The sequence below is a fragment of the Paramormyrops kingsleyae genome, chromosome 23, assembly GCF_048594095.1.
Source record: "Paramormyrops kingsleyae isolate MSU_618 chromosome 23, PKINGS_0.4, whole genome shotgun sequence".
Classification (NCBI taxonomy): Eukaryota; Metazoa; Chordata; class Actinopteri; order Osteoglossiformes; family Mormyridae; genus Paramormyrops; species Paramormyrops kingsleyae.
The window spans coordinates 1,777,946-1,795,125 of record NC_132819.1 but is presented as its reverse complement, the minus strand read 5'-3'; the positions used below and the strand labels follow the sequence as shown (position 1 = coordinate 1,795,125).

The 17,180-nt window shown below is 43.8% G+C and overlaps 1 long non-coding RNA gene across 1 annotated transcript; it reads left to right on the top strand.

The window, feature by feature from the left end:
- Window positions 1–14,543: 14,543 nt before the first annotated feature.
- On the top strand, window positions 14,544–16,712 carry LOC140581953 (uncharacterized). The gene is made up of 3 exons (XR_011985010.1): window positions 14,544–14,573; window positions 14,700–14,727; window positions 15,763–16,712. It is a non-coding gene; the product is annotated as an uncharacterized lncRNA (long non-coding RNA).
- The last annotated feature ends 468 nt before the right edge of the window (window positions 16,713–17,180 follow it).

Genomic DNA, 17,180 nt, shown 5'->3' with positions numbered 1-17,180 from the left:
AGGGATATTATTTGCCGACCCTTAACATTACTGTTTCAAAAATCCTTATCTGAAGGTGTGGTACCTTCTGATTGGAAGCATGCCAACATAACGCCCATTTTCAAAAAAGGGGATAGAAGTAATTTGTCAAACTATAGGCCAATCAGTCTAACTTGTATAACTGGTAAAGTTATGGAGGCTATAATCAAAGAGAAAATGGTAGATTACCTGGACTCAAATAACATTTTGAGGGATAGCCAGCATGGATTTAGGAGAGGTAGATTCTGTTTAACAAATCTGTTGGGTTTTTTGAGGAAGCTACTCAGGAAGTTGATGATAAGAAGGCCTATGATGTCATCTACTTAGATTTCCAAAAGGCTTTTGATGTTGTCCCCCACAAGAGGCTCTCACTTGAACTCAAAGCAACAGGTATTTTAGGAACTGTAGTGACCTGGATTGATAACTGGTTAACGGATAGGAAGCAGCGAGTAGTTATAAGCGGCTCAATGTCACAGTGGGCCTGCGTTTATAATGGGGTACCGCAGGGTTCAATTTTAGGACCACTATTGTTCCTAATTTACATAAATGATATAGATACCAATATATACAGTAAACTAGTGAAATTTGCAGATGACACCAAGGTGGGTGGTGTAGCAGATACTGAACTAGCGGCTCAGCAGCTACAGCAGGATCTTAATTTAATTAGTGACTGGGCCGACACCTGGCAGATGAAATTTAACATAGACAAATGTAAGGTACTCCATGTAGGGAGCAGAAATATAAAGTACATGTATTTTATGGGACCTACTGAAATAAAGGTAGCTGATTATGAGAAAGACCTTGGTGTGTATGTTGATGCTTCCATGTCTCATTGTCGCCAGTGAAATTGGGAAGCAATAACAAAAGCCAATAGGATGTTGGGGTATATCTCCAGGTGTGTGGAGTTTAAGTCAAGGGAGGTAATGCTAAGATTATACATTTCCTTGGTGAGACCTCACCTAGAATATTGTGTGCAGGTTTGGTCACCATATCTTAAAAAGGACATTGCGGCCTTAGAAAAGGTGCAGAGTAGGGCCACAAGAATGATTCCTGGTCTTAGAGGAATGTCATACGAGGAAAGGTTATTTGAGCTAAATCTGTTCAGCCTCAAGCAAAGGAGACTGAGGGGGGACATGATCCAGGTCTATAAGATTCTAACAGGTTTGGATGCTGTTCAACCGAATAGTTACTTCAGCATTAGTTCAAATACAAGAACTCGTGGCCATAGGTGGAAATTAGCGGGAGAACATTTCAAACTGGATTTAAGGAAGCACTTCTTTACACAGCGTGTAGTCAGAGTATGGAATAGTCTTCCTGATAACGTAGTGCAAGCTGAATCCTTGGGTTCCTTTAAATCAGAGCTAGATAAGATTTTAACAACTCTGAGCTATTAGTTAAGTTCTCCCCAAGCGAGCTCGATGGGCCGAATGGCCTCCTCTCGTTTGTATAGTTCTTATGTTCTTATGTTCTTATGTTCTTACATCTTACTTTGAAGAACTTTCATGTTACATTTTAAAACATCTTTATGTCTTACTCTGAAAAACATTCATGTTACATTTTAAAATATCTGTACATCTTACTTTGAAAAACTTTCATGTTCCATTTAAAAACATCTGTACATCTTACTTTGAAGAACTTTCATGTTACATTTTAAAACATCTTTATGTCTTACTCTGAAAAACTTTCATGTTACATTTTAAAATATCTGTACATCTTACTTTGAAGAACTTTCATGTTACATTTTAAAACATCTGATCACCTGTGTCCTGTTATTTCTGGCTGGTCTTGTGTATTTAGTCCGCGTCTGAGTACGTCTCGTCAGATCCGTCATTGTCGTGTTGTAATGTTTAGTCGCCGTCAGTCTTGTGTTCTGAATAAACCCCGTTTGCCCGTCTTACCGGCTTGACTCACCTGCTTCCCCGTTCGCCTGCCAGCAGATACAACATAATGACGGATCTCTCCAACGCACCTAAGGAGATTGCAGACCAGCGTCTCAATCTCCTTCAAGAGGTAATATACTGGCTAAACCTGCCAGAGGTCCGTGAGGACCCTGGATTACGGGACTTAGCCAGCCGGAGCGGGACACTCTTAAGTGAGATGTCGCCGTCCGGGAACGCGCACGTAATGGCGGAAGTGCGCGAAAACCTCCGGCAACCCCGCCTCAACCGACCTGCCCCAGTCGGAGAAAAAAGAAGAGGCGCAAGCGGAAAGGACCGGAGGAGACCCCGACCGTTTACCTGAGGGCTTGCTCTCTCCGTTCTGCCTCTCTCCCCACTGAATATCGGGAGGAGCCCCTCCCAACACAGAAGCCAGCTGGGATCACAGCAGCCGCGCAACCGCTGTCACCAGCGGCTTCCATATTCCAGGGTGGCCACCTGGAATATGAGGGGATCAGGGCCGTCTGGGATGCGATTCCCCAGATCCCCAAGGCCCTTAAAGGGGCAGCGCCTGCATACCCGGCGCCACTCCTGTACGTCGCGGTGTTTTTCTTTTAACTCATATTTGTACTTATGCGCAGACAATACGCTCGACCCGGGATGACCTACCGGGGTGTAAATAAAGGCTGTATCAGAAAAACCAAAACTTCAAACAAAAAAAAAAAACATGTTACATACTGTAAGACAAAATGTCCAATTTGATATGTGGCTCAATTACAGTTTGACCCGGGGGTTACCTACGGGGATGTAAATAACAGGTGCATGAGAAAAACCCAAACTTCAAACAAGAAAAAAAGGGGGGACACCCTCACTCCCTACCACTTTCACACGCACACACGGCCAAACTGCTGCTGCGGGGGAGGTGGGGGGTCAGCTTTCACAGACACACGGCCAAACTGCTGCTGCTAAGCGTTTATTGGAGGATAGCATCAGACCCACCTCCTCCTCCTCTCATTCTTAGCTCCAACTTTCTCATTTTCACACAGTTTCTTTCAGACTCGCGCAACACAGGGATTGTCACGTTCGGTGGGGAGGCGAGCAGGGAAGCAGGCGAAAGCAGCCAGGAAGTCAGGTAAATGGGGTTTATTCCACGACAGACGGACATCCACGGACAATACAATGACGGATCTGGCATACATGGGGAGACGCGGACTCATATACACAAGACTAGGCAAACGAAACAGGAAACAGCTGGGCACAATCGGGGAAGCACACGTGGATAATGAGGGGGCGTGGCACACACTAGGAGCGGACGGAGCGGGGCGTGACAGGGATAAGCTCCAACATCGCTCTCACAATCTCCGAGTCCTTTGCAGAATCTACAAGTACAACATTTACATGCTCCGGACCGACCGAGACCTTCCCACAGTACCGCACCACAGGCAGACCTGGCGTAGGCTCACGCTCCATCAGGTAACCGACCCGCTCAGCTCCGCGCTCAGCTCCGTGCTCAGCACCGTCACCCTCATAGCACGGGGCTATTCGGACAAACCACTGAAACTTCATTTCACTCTCCCCCACTAGTCAAAATAAAATAAATAATTAATAATAATAATAATAAATAAATAAATTTTAAAAACCACCTCGCAATAAACCCCCTCTCGCAACAACACTAGTCGTGACGTCACCTGAACCCAACCACGCCCACCCAGTGAACTCTTGAACCGTAACCTTTTGACCTTTAGGTCATAAATCTTTTTGAAAGAAGCGGCATTATCCATCTCTCTAGTACACTACATGGAAAATCAAGCACCTAGGCATGCAGTCAGGTTTACAAACATTTGTGAAAGAATTGGTCATTCTGAAGAGCTCAGTGAATTTAAGCATGACACTGTCATAGGATTCTATCTTTGCAATAAGTCAGTTTGTGAAATTTCTTCCCTGCTAGATATTCCACAGTCAGCTGTAAGTGGTATAATGACAAAGTGGAAGCGGTTATGAACAGAAGAAATTCAGCCACATAATGGCAGACCATGTAAGGTAACAGAGCAGGGTTGCCAAATGCTGAGGTGCATTATGCGTAAAAGTCACTAGCACTCTGTTGACTCAATAACTGCAGAGTTACATACTTCCTCTGGTCTTAAACTCAGCACAAGACTGTGTATTGGGTGCTTCGTGAAATGGGCTTCCATGGCTGAAGAGATGCATGCGACTTTCACATCACCAAGCACGATGCCAAGCACCGGTTGGAGTAGCGCAAGGCCACTAGGCTGTAGAGCAGTTGAAATGTGTTTTGTGGCATGACGAATCATGGTTCTCTGTCTGATGGAAGAGTCTGGATTTTGGCGGATGCCAGGAGAACATACTCTGCCTGATCGCATCGTGCCAACTGTAAAGATTAGAGAAGGATGGATTATGGTATAGGTTTGTTTTTAAAGGGTTGGGCTAGGTTCCAGTGAAGGGATATTTTAATGCTTTAGCATACTAAGTGTCCCAATACTTTTGTCCATATAATGTATCTATGTTATTTTTTAAGTAACTATATGTCAAATATCACCGGAATCCCATCATCATGCACGGAGAATCTTGCTCCTCGGATGCCATGCTTTGTGGGAGCATCATCTCGACACGCATCTGGGAATTCAGCTCAATGCCGTGAGTCACTCGGCCTGTGCACATCACAAAGGGTTTTGTCTTAAAGTTTCATCTGGACAAAGTTGTGTTTAATTGAACTTATGCTTATAGTCACTGAACTGAAGTGTTAGGTAAACTGTGTAATCCTTTGCTGTGTTGCTGATTAGGTCAGCTGGTTAAGCAAAGAGATCTCAGCGTTCTTATATGCATAGACACGCGAGTTATTGCATGCGATTTCCTAAATTATCTCTTTCCTTCTCTTTCTCACGTACTACACAATCTGTTTCATAGTGATTTCCAGTCAGTGCAAGTGAGCCTGAGTTAAAATAACATTTCAACTCCGATAAAGTTGATCTTAACCTCAGGTGATCTTATACAACGCTATTCCTGCAATTAGGTTGGGTAGAGTAATTTTGCTGTTTTGTCATGAAATCTTGTGCAATGGGTAAATTCAAATCTCCCTCCAGGAGACTATTTTTCCGGATAAATTCAAATTCCCCTCCAAAGTTTAGCTGCTTTGTTCTCCACCACCTGGGGAGAACAAAGAGGCTGTAAATTCCAAAGTTAATTGCGGAGACACAGATATCGGAGTTACAAAATCCAGTCACGCTGATAAGTGCTTCCTCTCCCCACGAGCACACGCATTCACATTCAGACTTACACAGATGCAGACACACCAACAGACAGCTTCAAAGACACACACACACACCTACACAGATACGCCCTACAGATACACGCACCCTCTCACATACTTAGACTGCTAATTTAATCAAGAACCAGACGGCATTGTTCAGTTGATTGTTTTTGCTCATCACTGATGGCAGCCAAGACAGTGCTCTGTGTGGATGTCAGCATTTGAAATTTGATTTTTATATTTTCTGTGTGGGTTACTCTTTGTTATTTAAGCCTGAATGAGTGATTTTGTACAATACCAACAAATTCCACGCAGTATTTGATATCTGGATGACTTTATTTTAACTCCATTTGTTATTGGATTGAGTCATAACTTCTTAAGTCTGGATTGAGAACTCAGACACTGCTAGCCTCCAGCTATCAGCCCTGCCTGCTAGCGCCCAACTATCGGCCCTGCCTGCTAGCCTCCAGCTATCAGCCCTGCCAGCTAGCCTCCAGATTTCGGCCCAGCCTGCTAGCCTCCAGATTTCGGCCCTGCCTGCTAGCCTCCAGCTATCGGCCTTGCCTGCTAGCCTCCAGATTTCGGCCCTGCCTGCTAGCCTCTATCTATCGGCCCTGCCAGCTAGCCTCCAGATTTCGGCCCAGCCTGCTAGCCTCCAGCTATCGGCCCTGCCAGCTAGCCTCCAGATTTCGGCCCAGCCTGCTAGCCTCCAGCTATCGGCCATGCCAGCTAGCCTCCAGATTTCGGCCCAGCCTGCTAGCCTCCAGCTATCCGCCCTGCCTGCAAGCCTCCAGCTAGAGGCCCTGGCTGCTAACCTCTAGCTATTGGCTTTGGCTGCTATCCCTTAGCTTTTGGTCCTACGGCACTTGATCCAGACTGCTAACCTCCTTCTCTAGGACTTGCTTTCTAGCTACATCACATGTGTTAAAGTGGGTTATCTTAATTTATTATGTCACTAATTGTTGTATTATGTTTTATATCTTTGTGAGGCTTTGCTAGAAGCCCACATGGGCCTAGTATTACTTTTTTTCTTTTTCCAGTTACTCCGTTTGAAGATACACGGTATGACAGCTTTGTCAATTTAACTTTTTTTCACTGTTGGCTGTAGACGGACCCTATCTTATCCATCTCAGTTAACAGTTATAGTGTCTATGAACATATCAAAATGGTTGCTTTTGACTAAGGAGTCTCTTCATTTTTACTGTTTATTGATTTTGAGAGAACATTTTACTACTGTTGAAACTTCCCCCTCTATGAGTATAATCTCTACCAGTGTGATGACTAATTTAAAATGCTGTAATATTAAGTTTAAATATCTAGTTTTGTTATTGCTTTTAATAATGGGAAATGTTTAAACCAATCCAGGCCCTGGTACTCCAGTACGATGTTTTACACCTGAAGATTTTAAATCTCGATCTGGTCTTGGGATTATTCACATCAATGTTAGGAGTTTACTTCCAAAATTAGATCTGATAAAGATTTGGATAAATTCAATAAATGCTGATATCGTGGTGTTATCGGAAACATGGCTTAAAAAAATCTGTGCTTAATAAGTATATTACCATTAGCGCTTGCAATGTTTATCGTACTGATCGACAAAAAAAAGGTGGTGGAGTGGCTATAAATATAAAGCAGAAATTTGATACTAAAATAGTGCTCTCTGAGTCGGTAAGTAAGGAACTTGAATTGTTGGCTCTTGAAATTGAATTATCTAAAAATCATATAATTACATTAGTGGGATGTTATAGGCCCCCATCTGCTCATAGTAAAGCATTGTCAATGCTTCTGAACATTTTATTGCAACTGAAATATAAAGAATTAATCTTGGTTGGTGATTTGAACTTGGACTGGCTTACACCTGTATCAGACGCACTGAAAGCACAGTGTAATTTTCTAAATCTTACTCAATTAATTAAATCACCCACAAGACCCAGTGTCAAATGTTTACAAAAATCTATACTCATTGACTTGATTTTAACAAATATTTAAAATATGTGACTTCAGGTGTTTTCCCTAATGATGTGAGTGATCATTGTGTGATAGCAGCAGTGAGAGACACAAGGATCCCTAAAAGTAAGCCGCGTTTTGTTGTAAAACGCTATATGAAGTTATTTCATGAGCAAGCCTTTTTGCATGATTTATATCATTTTAATTGGGATAGAATTGTTCTTTTTGATGACGTTAATCTTTCATAAAAACTTCAGTTGTTTTGCAAATAAACATGCCCCTTTTCGTAAATTTAGAATCAAAGGCCGTGAGAATCCATGGTTTACAACAGACCTGGCAGATCTACTGTATGAACGTAATGCCACTTGGGCCAGGGCTTGTAAGTCTAAAGGCTTAGCTTTTCACAACTTAGAAATAAAGTTACTCTTTTGCTTAGAAAAACTAAAGCTTGAATTTTACTTTGGAAAGTCTCAATAACCCAAAGAAATTTTGGAGAACTGTCAAGTCATTGTCCGCTAGCAATAACTAAATTAATCTTCCACCCAGTATATAAATAGAATTGGTATCTAGTTTTAAATATCTAGGATGTATAATTGATGACCACCTGTCTTGTAAGGAACACATTGTGACGCCCGGCGATCACAGACCCCAATATGCGGGAACACACTGGTTTATTTGGAGACTCGAGTACAGACAAATCCAGGGGGGCAATCCAGACGGGTGGTCGGGTCACTGGCAATGGTCGGGTTCCGGTAATGTCAGTCCTACACAAATGGACGAAACGAGTAGACGAGAGGAAGGAAGGACCAGGATCAGCCGGGCAGGGGAGCAGGACGGAGCGGGTTGGCAGGCAGGACACAGCAGGCAGGACGAACCGGGCAAATGGGAGACACACAGAATGCTTAGTAAGGCTCATTACATAATGGCAACAATACTTCGCAAAGTCTTAAGTAGCGGAGTGATCAGCTGTGGATCGCCTCCTGGTGCTCGGTCCCGCCCGCGTGGGTGTGACATTACCCCCTCCCCCGGACGGCCACCTCCCAGAGGCCGAAAGGTGCGACGGGGACGCCCCCGCGGTCGCGGAGCAGGTTTAGAAGGATGGGTAGCGTGGAAATCGGCCACCAGGCTGGGGTCCAGGATATCAGCTGCAGGCACCCAGGACTGTTCTTCCGGGCCAAAGCCGTCCCAGTCTACCAGGTAGTAGAGGCGTCCAGCACGGCGGCGTGAGTCCAGCAGAGCCCAAACCCGAAACACTGTAGATCCATCCTGTAAGGGGCTGGGAGGAGGGGTTGGCACAGTAGCAGGGGAATGCGCCATGCTATACTTCACGGGTTTCAGGAGCGAAGCATGGAAGGTAGGGCAGATTCGGTATACCCTCGGCAAGTGCAGACGAAAAGAGAAAGGACCCACCCGCTTAGCAATCCGAAAAGGTCCAATAAAACAAGCCGATAATTTATGGCAGGATGGGAGCTTCAGATTCCGTGGTTGACAACCAGACTAGCTGACCCACTCGATAGTGAGGGGTGGCGTGGCGATGCTTATCTGCCTGTACTTTCTGCCGTGAGGAGTGAGCGGAGAGGGCTAGTTGAGTCTGGCGCCACACTTCTCGGCCACCCTGGAACCACTCCTCGACTTGAGGTACGTCGCTGGTGGAGGCATCCCAAGGGAAGATCTGTGGATGATATCCCACCACACACTGGAAAGGAGATATGTGAGTAACTGGGTTCATGCGAGTGTTCAAGGCGTACTCAGCCCATATCAAGTGGGTAGCCCAATCTGCAGGCTTATCCTTACATAACAACCGCAAGGCCTTGGATATTTCCTGGTTCATTCTCTCAGCCAGGCCATTGGACTGGGGGTGATAGGCTGAGGACAGACTAAGGGAGATGTTCAGTTTAGCACAAAAGGCGCGGAACACCTGTGAGAAGAACTGTGGGCCTCGATCAGAGACTATATCTTCGGGGATACCGTAATAATGGCAGACCTAGGTGAGTAACACATCAGCCAGGTCTGTCACGGTTGGAAGCTTAGGGAGAGCAATGAGTAGACACATTTTGGAAAAACGATCGACCATATTGCCTTTGGAGAGGGGAAGATCCGTGATATAGTCCATTACAATATGTGACCAGGGGCGCCGTGCAGGAATTGGTAGTGGGTGAAGCAGGCCGGTCGGAGGCAAGTGCGAAGTCTTCATCTGGGCACATTCAGGACAAGCAGCTACATACTGTTCAACATCCCGCCTCAATCCTGTCCACCAGTATCTTCGTGTCACCAACTGTTGTGTTGCAGAAACTCCTGGGTACCCAGAACCCCGGGACGTATGCACCCACCTGAGGACCGCTGGTCGAAGTTGGGAGGGGACATATAACCTTCCTGGAGGGCAGTCGGCAGGTGGTGTTGAACGGTCGTTAGCCGCTCGCAGGGTGTCTTCTAGAGACCAGGAGATGGCGGCAGCAAAGCATGAAGGGTTCAGGATGGGGACGGTTTGATCCCTTTCAGCGGGAAGATCATATTGCCAGGAAAGGGCATCAGCTTTGCCGTTCTTTGACCCTGGAAGGTAAGACACTACAAAGTTGAACCGAGCGAAAAACATTGCCCAACGGGCCTGGCGGGGATTCAACTTCTGTAGGGGATCCCTGGCGAAGATCCACCAGACGTTCCCCCAGGCTGCGACACACGGCTGGATGATTGAATATTTATTTGAATGCCGCTTAGAAATCCCGGGCGGAATCCAGGAGAGGACTGTCATCGGATCACAAAGCCGTGGCCCACTCGCGTGCCCTCCCAGTAATCAGCAAGATGACAAAACGCACTCGCGCAGTTTCCTCAACGAAACGCTCCGGGTGTTCTTCGATATATAGTCCACACTGCATAAGAAAGGCTTTGCAGTGGTCAGGGTTGCCATCATATTTTTCTGGCATAGCCACCGGTACCGATGTGGAGGTTTGTAGGGTAGTATCCGGGAGACAGGTTCGGGCTGCTTGATTCTCCAGAAGTTGTGAGACCAGCGTGGTGAGCTGGTCGACCTGTTGCTGTAGGCGCTGGTTCTCCGCGGGGTCCATTTCATGCCGGCAAAGAATTCTGTCACGCCCCGCGATCAGGAAGAAGGCAGACCCCAATATGCGGGAACATACTGGTTTATTTGGAGACTCGAGTACAGACAAATCCAGGGGGGCAATCCAGACGGGTGGTCGGGTCACTGGCAATGGTTGGGTTCCAGGAATGTCAAACGGACGAGACGAGTAGATGAGAGGAAGGAAGGACCAGGATCAGCCGGGCAGGGGAGCAGGACGCAGCGGGTTGGCAGGCAGGACACAGCAGGCAGGAAGAACCCGGCAAACGGGATCGCCTCCCGGTGCTCGGTCCCGCCCGCGTGGATGTGACACACATTAAGTATGTAGCAAAAAAGCTGAAGTCCCTTTTAGGATTTTATTATAGAAATAAATCTTGCTTTTCTCTTTATGTAAAATTAAAACTGGTTGAATCGATGTTTTTGCCTGTTATTGACTATGGTGATGTACTGTATATGCACGCATCTGCTCATTGTTTACGCATGTTGGATAGTGTGTATCATGGAGCACTGAGATTTATTTCAAACAGTGCTTCTCTTACTCATAAGAACATAAGAACATAAGAAATTTACAAACGAGAGGAGGCCATTCGGCCCATCAAGCTCGTTTGGGGAGAACTTAACTAATAGCTCAGAGTTGTTAAAATCTTATCTAGCTCTGATTTAAAGGAACCCATGGTTTTAGCTTCCACTACACTAGCAGGAAGACTATTCCATACTCTAACTACACGCTGTGTAAAGAAGTGCTTCCTCAAATTTGTTTTAAAATGTTCACCCGCTAATTTCCACTTATGGCCACGAGTTCTAGTATTTAGACTAATATTGAAATAGTCATTTGGCTGAACAGCATCCAGACCCGTTAGAATCTTATAGACCTGAATCATATCCCCCCTTAGTCTCCTTTGCTCAAGGCTAAACAGATTCAGTTCCGCTAACCTCTCCTCATAAGACATTCCTCTAAGACCAGGAATCATTCTCGTAGCTCTTCGTTGCACCTTTTCTAAGGCAGCAATGTCCTTCTTGAGGTATGGTGACCAAACCTGCACACAGTATTCTAGGTGGGGTCTTACCAAGGAATTATATAAGTGTAACATCACCTCCCTTGACTTAAACTCCACACTTCTAGAGATATAACCCAACATTCTGTTCGCCTTTTTTATTGCTTCCCCACACTGGCGAGAGTGGGACATGGAAGCATCAACATACATACCGAGATCTTTCTCGTAATCAGCTACCTTTATTTCAGTGGAACCCATAAAATATCTGTACTTTATATTTCTGCACCCTGCATGGATTACCTTGCATTTATCTGTGTTAAATTTCATCTGCCAAGTATCAGCCCATTCGCTAATTAAATCCAGATCCCGTTGAAGCCTCTCTGCTGCTAGATCAGTATCTGCTACACCGCCCACCTTGGTGTCATCTGCAAATTTAACCAGTTTACTGTATGTATTTGTGTCAATATCATTAATGTAAATTAGGAACAATAGTGGTCCTAAAATTGAACCCTGCGGTACCCCACTATGAACGGAGGCCCACTGTGACATTGTGCCTCTAATAACTACTCGCTGCTTCCTGTCAGTTAGCCAGTTTTTGATCCAAGCTGCCACAGTTCCTAAAATCCCTGCAGCTTTAAGCTTTAGTAAGAGCCGTTTGTGGGGGACAACATCATTGTGTGCTTTATGCTAAAGTAAATTGGTCATCTTTACAAGCTCGTCGGCTTAGTCACTGGTATGTGTTTATATATAAAGCCATTCTGGGTAAAATTTCTTCTTATTTATCATCATTCCTGATCTGGATGCAAGGAGGTTGTAATCTTCGCTCGATGGACTTTTTAAAACTGGTTGTTCCAAAAGTAAGAACTGAATTGGGAAAGAAAGCTTTTAGATTCTCTGCACCTGAGGCGTGGAACACTCTTCAAGCTGAACTTCGTCTGCAAAATTTAATACCCTTGAATGAATTTAAAGCTAAAAACTCTGGAGTCTAGGTTGTCCGTGTCTAAGGCTACGTTCACACTGCCAGCCACATCGTTCAGTTCCGATTTTTTGCTCAGATCGGATTTGTCTGTCTTGACAGTTCACATTCATAAGCACAAGTGACCTGTATCTGACTGTAATGTGAACGCATCGGTCCTCTGAAACGTCACGCATGCGCACATTGATACGTTTTTACACGGGTAAAAAGCTGGTCGTAAAATTCCCCCTTCAAAAAAGAAGTCAGCTCTGGATTTTTTGTGGACAGCCTCAGTGTTCCTAGCCCAATCCAGCTTGCTGTCCAGGTGCACTCCCAGGTACCTCTAGTCCTGTACTATCGCAACTTCTGTTCCATTGATGGAGATTGGTGTCTTGAGGGATTTACATTTCCTAAAATCCACCACCAGTTCCTTTGTTTTGAGATGTTGAGCTGTGAGTATATGTAGTAAGAATGGAAGGTAAATGCTGCACAACACGTGTTATCCTGTAAACAAACTGCTCTGATTATTGCTGCTGAATAATAGTCTGGTGAAGCCCCTGCAGGGCCCCAGATCTGCTCCTCTGCTCCTACAGGAAGTGCTGATGCTGGCAGTGTCGGCTGCTAATGTGACACTGCTGTGTGTCCTGCAAGGCCCAGGTGGACAGCTTTGAATGAGGTACTACATCCACACACACAATGTACTTATCCCAAAGACTACTGGTGAAGGGTGAAGACTACTGGGCAGCAGGAATGTATTGGAAGAAGGCAGTAAACCAGGTCCTACAGTTCACACTGGGGCTTGTTATGTGAGGAAATTTTTATTTATTCCTGGAAGGATATTATAGGCTGTTAGAACAGCTCACATTTTGATAGCATGTCACACCTGTGTTTGTGATCTTTTTAATCCTGTTTAGACTGAGCAGAGAACATTGCGTGGTCATGACTGCTCTCAGAGTGTAAGATTTAGATTCAAATCTAGGATTGGTTTGGAGTTTAGTGTCTTCATTTGTGTGGCTGGATTTAGTTTTTTTTTTTTTTTTTTTAGGTTGCCAGCATTTTCATCAGCTGTATTTTTTTGTATACCGGTGTCTAATTTCTGATTATGAGGTTCTAGCTTAACAAGCATCTTATCTCAAGTTTCATGGTTGCTGTTTAGCCAGCACCTTGTTTCCATGTTTGTGGTCTTGATTACACAAACTTCCAGCATTGGTGAATTGCTAAAAGCTGATTGGTTCTTTTGCTTTTGTCTTTATTTTAAGGATCATTTCCAGGATTTCAGAATTTGGTTTTCAGAATTCGGGTTAATTTTTATTGGTTTATTAATTGATATTAATTCTTATAGAATTAATGCTTTTTCCAGTGTTTTGATAAGTTAAAAATAAATTAAATGCACAAGATCTGTCAGTTATCCAGACTGTTCCATCAAAGCAGTTAAATTAAACATAATATCCAAACATAACACCACATGCAGAATTATTATGCAGGTTTGTATTTTGCTTATATCCTATCTACTGACCAATACTTTCTGTCCAGATTAATCTCCAATTGGGCAAGGAAAGGCAGGACTCAGAGGTTGTGAGTTCCAGAGCAACCCCCTGAGGGGATTTTATTGCAGACAAAACAAAGAGTTGGGATCAGTGACACACAACAATGACCAGACTGACGAGCAACAAATGAAGATGCATCTAAATACCACAGCTAACGAGACCAAACAGGAGACAGCTGGAGACATTATACACGAGGGCAGGAATGAGCGATAAGCCAGGGAAGGGAGAGGGTATGACCGGTCAGGAGTGGAGCACAGGAGAAGCAAGACAAACAAGAAGGTATTGAGCACCAAAAAGGTGATGGAGGACTGATGACGTGGGCTGCAGTTATCAGTGATAAATTTGTAAGACCTTTCTGACTTGCTATTGGTGAAAAAATAAACTTCTAGATGTACTACCAATTTCTAGAAGATACCATATTCAAACACTAGTACAAGAAGAAGTCAGCAGCTTTCAAAAAGGTTATGATATTCATGCAGAACAATACATTTTCCCATGCATCAAAGTATTCCATAGATTAAACATAAAAAATGAGTAAGGAGAGGAGGTCATTCAGCCCATTGGCTAAGGCTTGAAAGGTGATTGAATTAGGACCAGGCCCCCATCATCACCTGACTTAACCCCCACTGAGAACTACTGGGCCTTACTAAAGTATGAGATTGAACAAGGTGGCAAGCATCACTGTATAACTAAATATTATTCAAATTTAATGTTGATGGTGAAGAGAGAAAAATCTACTTAGTACTCACCTAATAATTCTGCATGCAGTGTAGTGTATGCGTATAATACTAACAGCAGATGCTCAAAGTAGTACTTTTGAATAATATGTACTTTATCATAAGGCTTACAGAAATAAAACTGCCACATTGCACCATGATGCTGTTCTGAAGAAGGTAACTGATTTCCTTATTTTTTGTATATGTTAAGTATTTCTGTAAAATATCCATTAAACTCATTTGAGGATCCCCCTCCATCACTCATTTTCCTGTCATTGTTTTGTTCTTGTTTGTTCTTTCCAGCACATCACACCACAGCTGGAACCTGACCGTAAGTAGCTTTTGATATAACTCCGCTTTCGTACTGAATGCCTGTTTCAAATTTCATTTTACTGAAACCCATCCATCATGATCAGTCCATTTCCCAACCACTTATGTAGTGCAGTGTTTTAGTGGGACTGCAGGAGGAAGCTAGAATATCTAGGAACAACTGCATATACTCTGCATGCACAGATTGTGACAGGATTTAAACCCCAACTTGACTGAAATCTAGCACTGTGATATACCCCTATAGCAGGGCTTGTTGTTTGCTGTTGTGGTGATTAACAATTACCCTGCATCGATGATCTTGCCTTAAGCCAGGTATGGATGCCTTTGCTGACATCTTCATGCCTTAAAACTTATGTAAAAGTACAGATACCACACCAAACTGTTAGTCAAGTAAAAGTCATTCGGTAAAATACCTGGTTTTAAAAGTTCTCAAGTAAAATGTATTACACATTCGAATCTACGGAGCTTACAAAGAGCAATCTACATTTTCAAATTCACTTACAGTTTTTTACAATCACTTTTGCACTAATAACAGAACCTTCATGTCATTTTTCAAAATTCTAGACACAAAACTCAAAACAGTCATTATTTTTAACACAGGCTGTCCAGTATTCAAAACTTGGCATATTGCATTTGTATCTTTAGAGAAGCCTTGCTTTTGCAGAAGCATTGTTTCTAAAAATCAAATTTATAATGAAATATCATAGGAACATTACTTTAGATCACCCTTACACAAGATACACAATGAAGCTATGGGTATTTGTTAGTACAATCATTAAATATAGGTGTACAAAATATGTGATTCAGGTTTCATTATTTTATTGGAGACTAGAGAGAATAGTACAGACACAGTGGCATCATTGAAATCCTGTAATGTGGAATTTACTGATGAAATCAAATCACAACATAAGATTTGTAGATTACTTAAAAAACCAAAAACAACAAAAAACAATACAGTATACTGTAAACGGAAGTGTTCTTCACTGCACTATGGATCTATGTTTCCATCAACCCGGTCTTGTGGATTTGGCCACAGGTTCTCATCTACATCACAGTGGATGTTTTCATTCGCCAAACATCTGGGAAAGAATCTTCTGGCATGGCGAATCCAGGCCTGACACTGATCTGCTGTGATGTCATTGCATGCATCATCCATGGCCTGGAGAAGAGTGACTTGTTCGTGAGGGTAGACCTTTCAACTGCATGTGGAGAAAAACTCCTCAATTGGGTTAAGGAAAGGGGAGTATGGAGGTAAATGCAGGGCGAGAAACTGTGGATGGGCCTGAAACCATGCTTGGACCTTTCGAGAACGATGAAACTGAACATTATCCCAAACTATTACGTAGGTCACACCATCAGCTCTACAGACCTGATTTAGCTCATCAAGGAAGGCTATGGTGAGAGCTGCATTATATGACCCAACACAAGGTCTGCGTCCAACCACTCCATCTTCTGATATAGCTGCACACATGGTTATATTGGCTCCAGGAACTTCAACGGTTGCCCGCTGGCCAATTAAACTCCGACCTCTCCTCCTTGTCTTAGCTAGGTTGAAGCCTGCCTCATCCAAAAACAATTTTTTCACCCCCTAAAACAAGCAAATTGATCATACCTGAACATACTCAGACCTCAGTTGCTTCACTTGATCTGTATTTCGTTCAAAAGGCACACAATATAGTTGTTTTAAAGACTCCTGATGTCTTTTCAGCACCCGTGCAATAGTGGGCAAACTTATGGCATTCACATTGATGAATAAGTCATCATTGTCCAAGATGTGCTGCTGGATCTCTCTAAGGCGAATATCATTTCTGACCCGAACTATATTGACCACAGCCTGCTCTTGTTGGTCAGTCAGAATTTTGCTTCTGCCTCCCCTATTTGGCCTAATCTCTATTCTGCAGGGAGAAAGTCATAGTAAGAACAAATTTACAAAAAAAAAATCACATCACACTCTTTGGTACACACTGCCATGCTGTATATACTAATTCACTGCAACAGTTTGAAGTATCTTAAATTTGAGTAGATTCTGAAGATTTACTGGTTTTCATTGAGGAAAGTTCTGATAATGGAGGCCACAGAAGATCTTCTGAGGTTTGGTTGAAACATTGTAGCTGCTGCTGTCATCGTCATGCCATGATTTATGACATAGTCTACAACCATAGCCCTGATTTCATTTGACACCCTTTGCTGCTGCTGCCGGTGTCTAGGTCTATGGTCTTGTCCTCTACCACGTTCACCCACACCTCTCAAACGAGGTCCACGGCCAACTCTCTGGTGAGGCCTAAGCCCTCCTCTATGACGAGGCCCACGGCCACCTCTCAAAAGGGGTGCTTGTCCCCTTCTATTCCTTTGACCATTATGTATTTCTAGCCCTTCACCTTCCACTTCTGGCTCCATGTCCTCACTATGTTGAGTAGGCTACTACAGTGGGATACCACTCATCTTGCTTATATA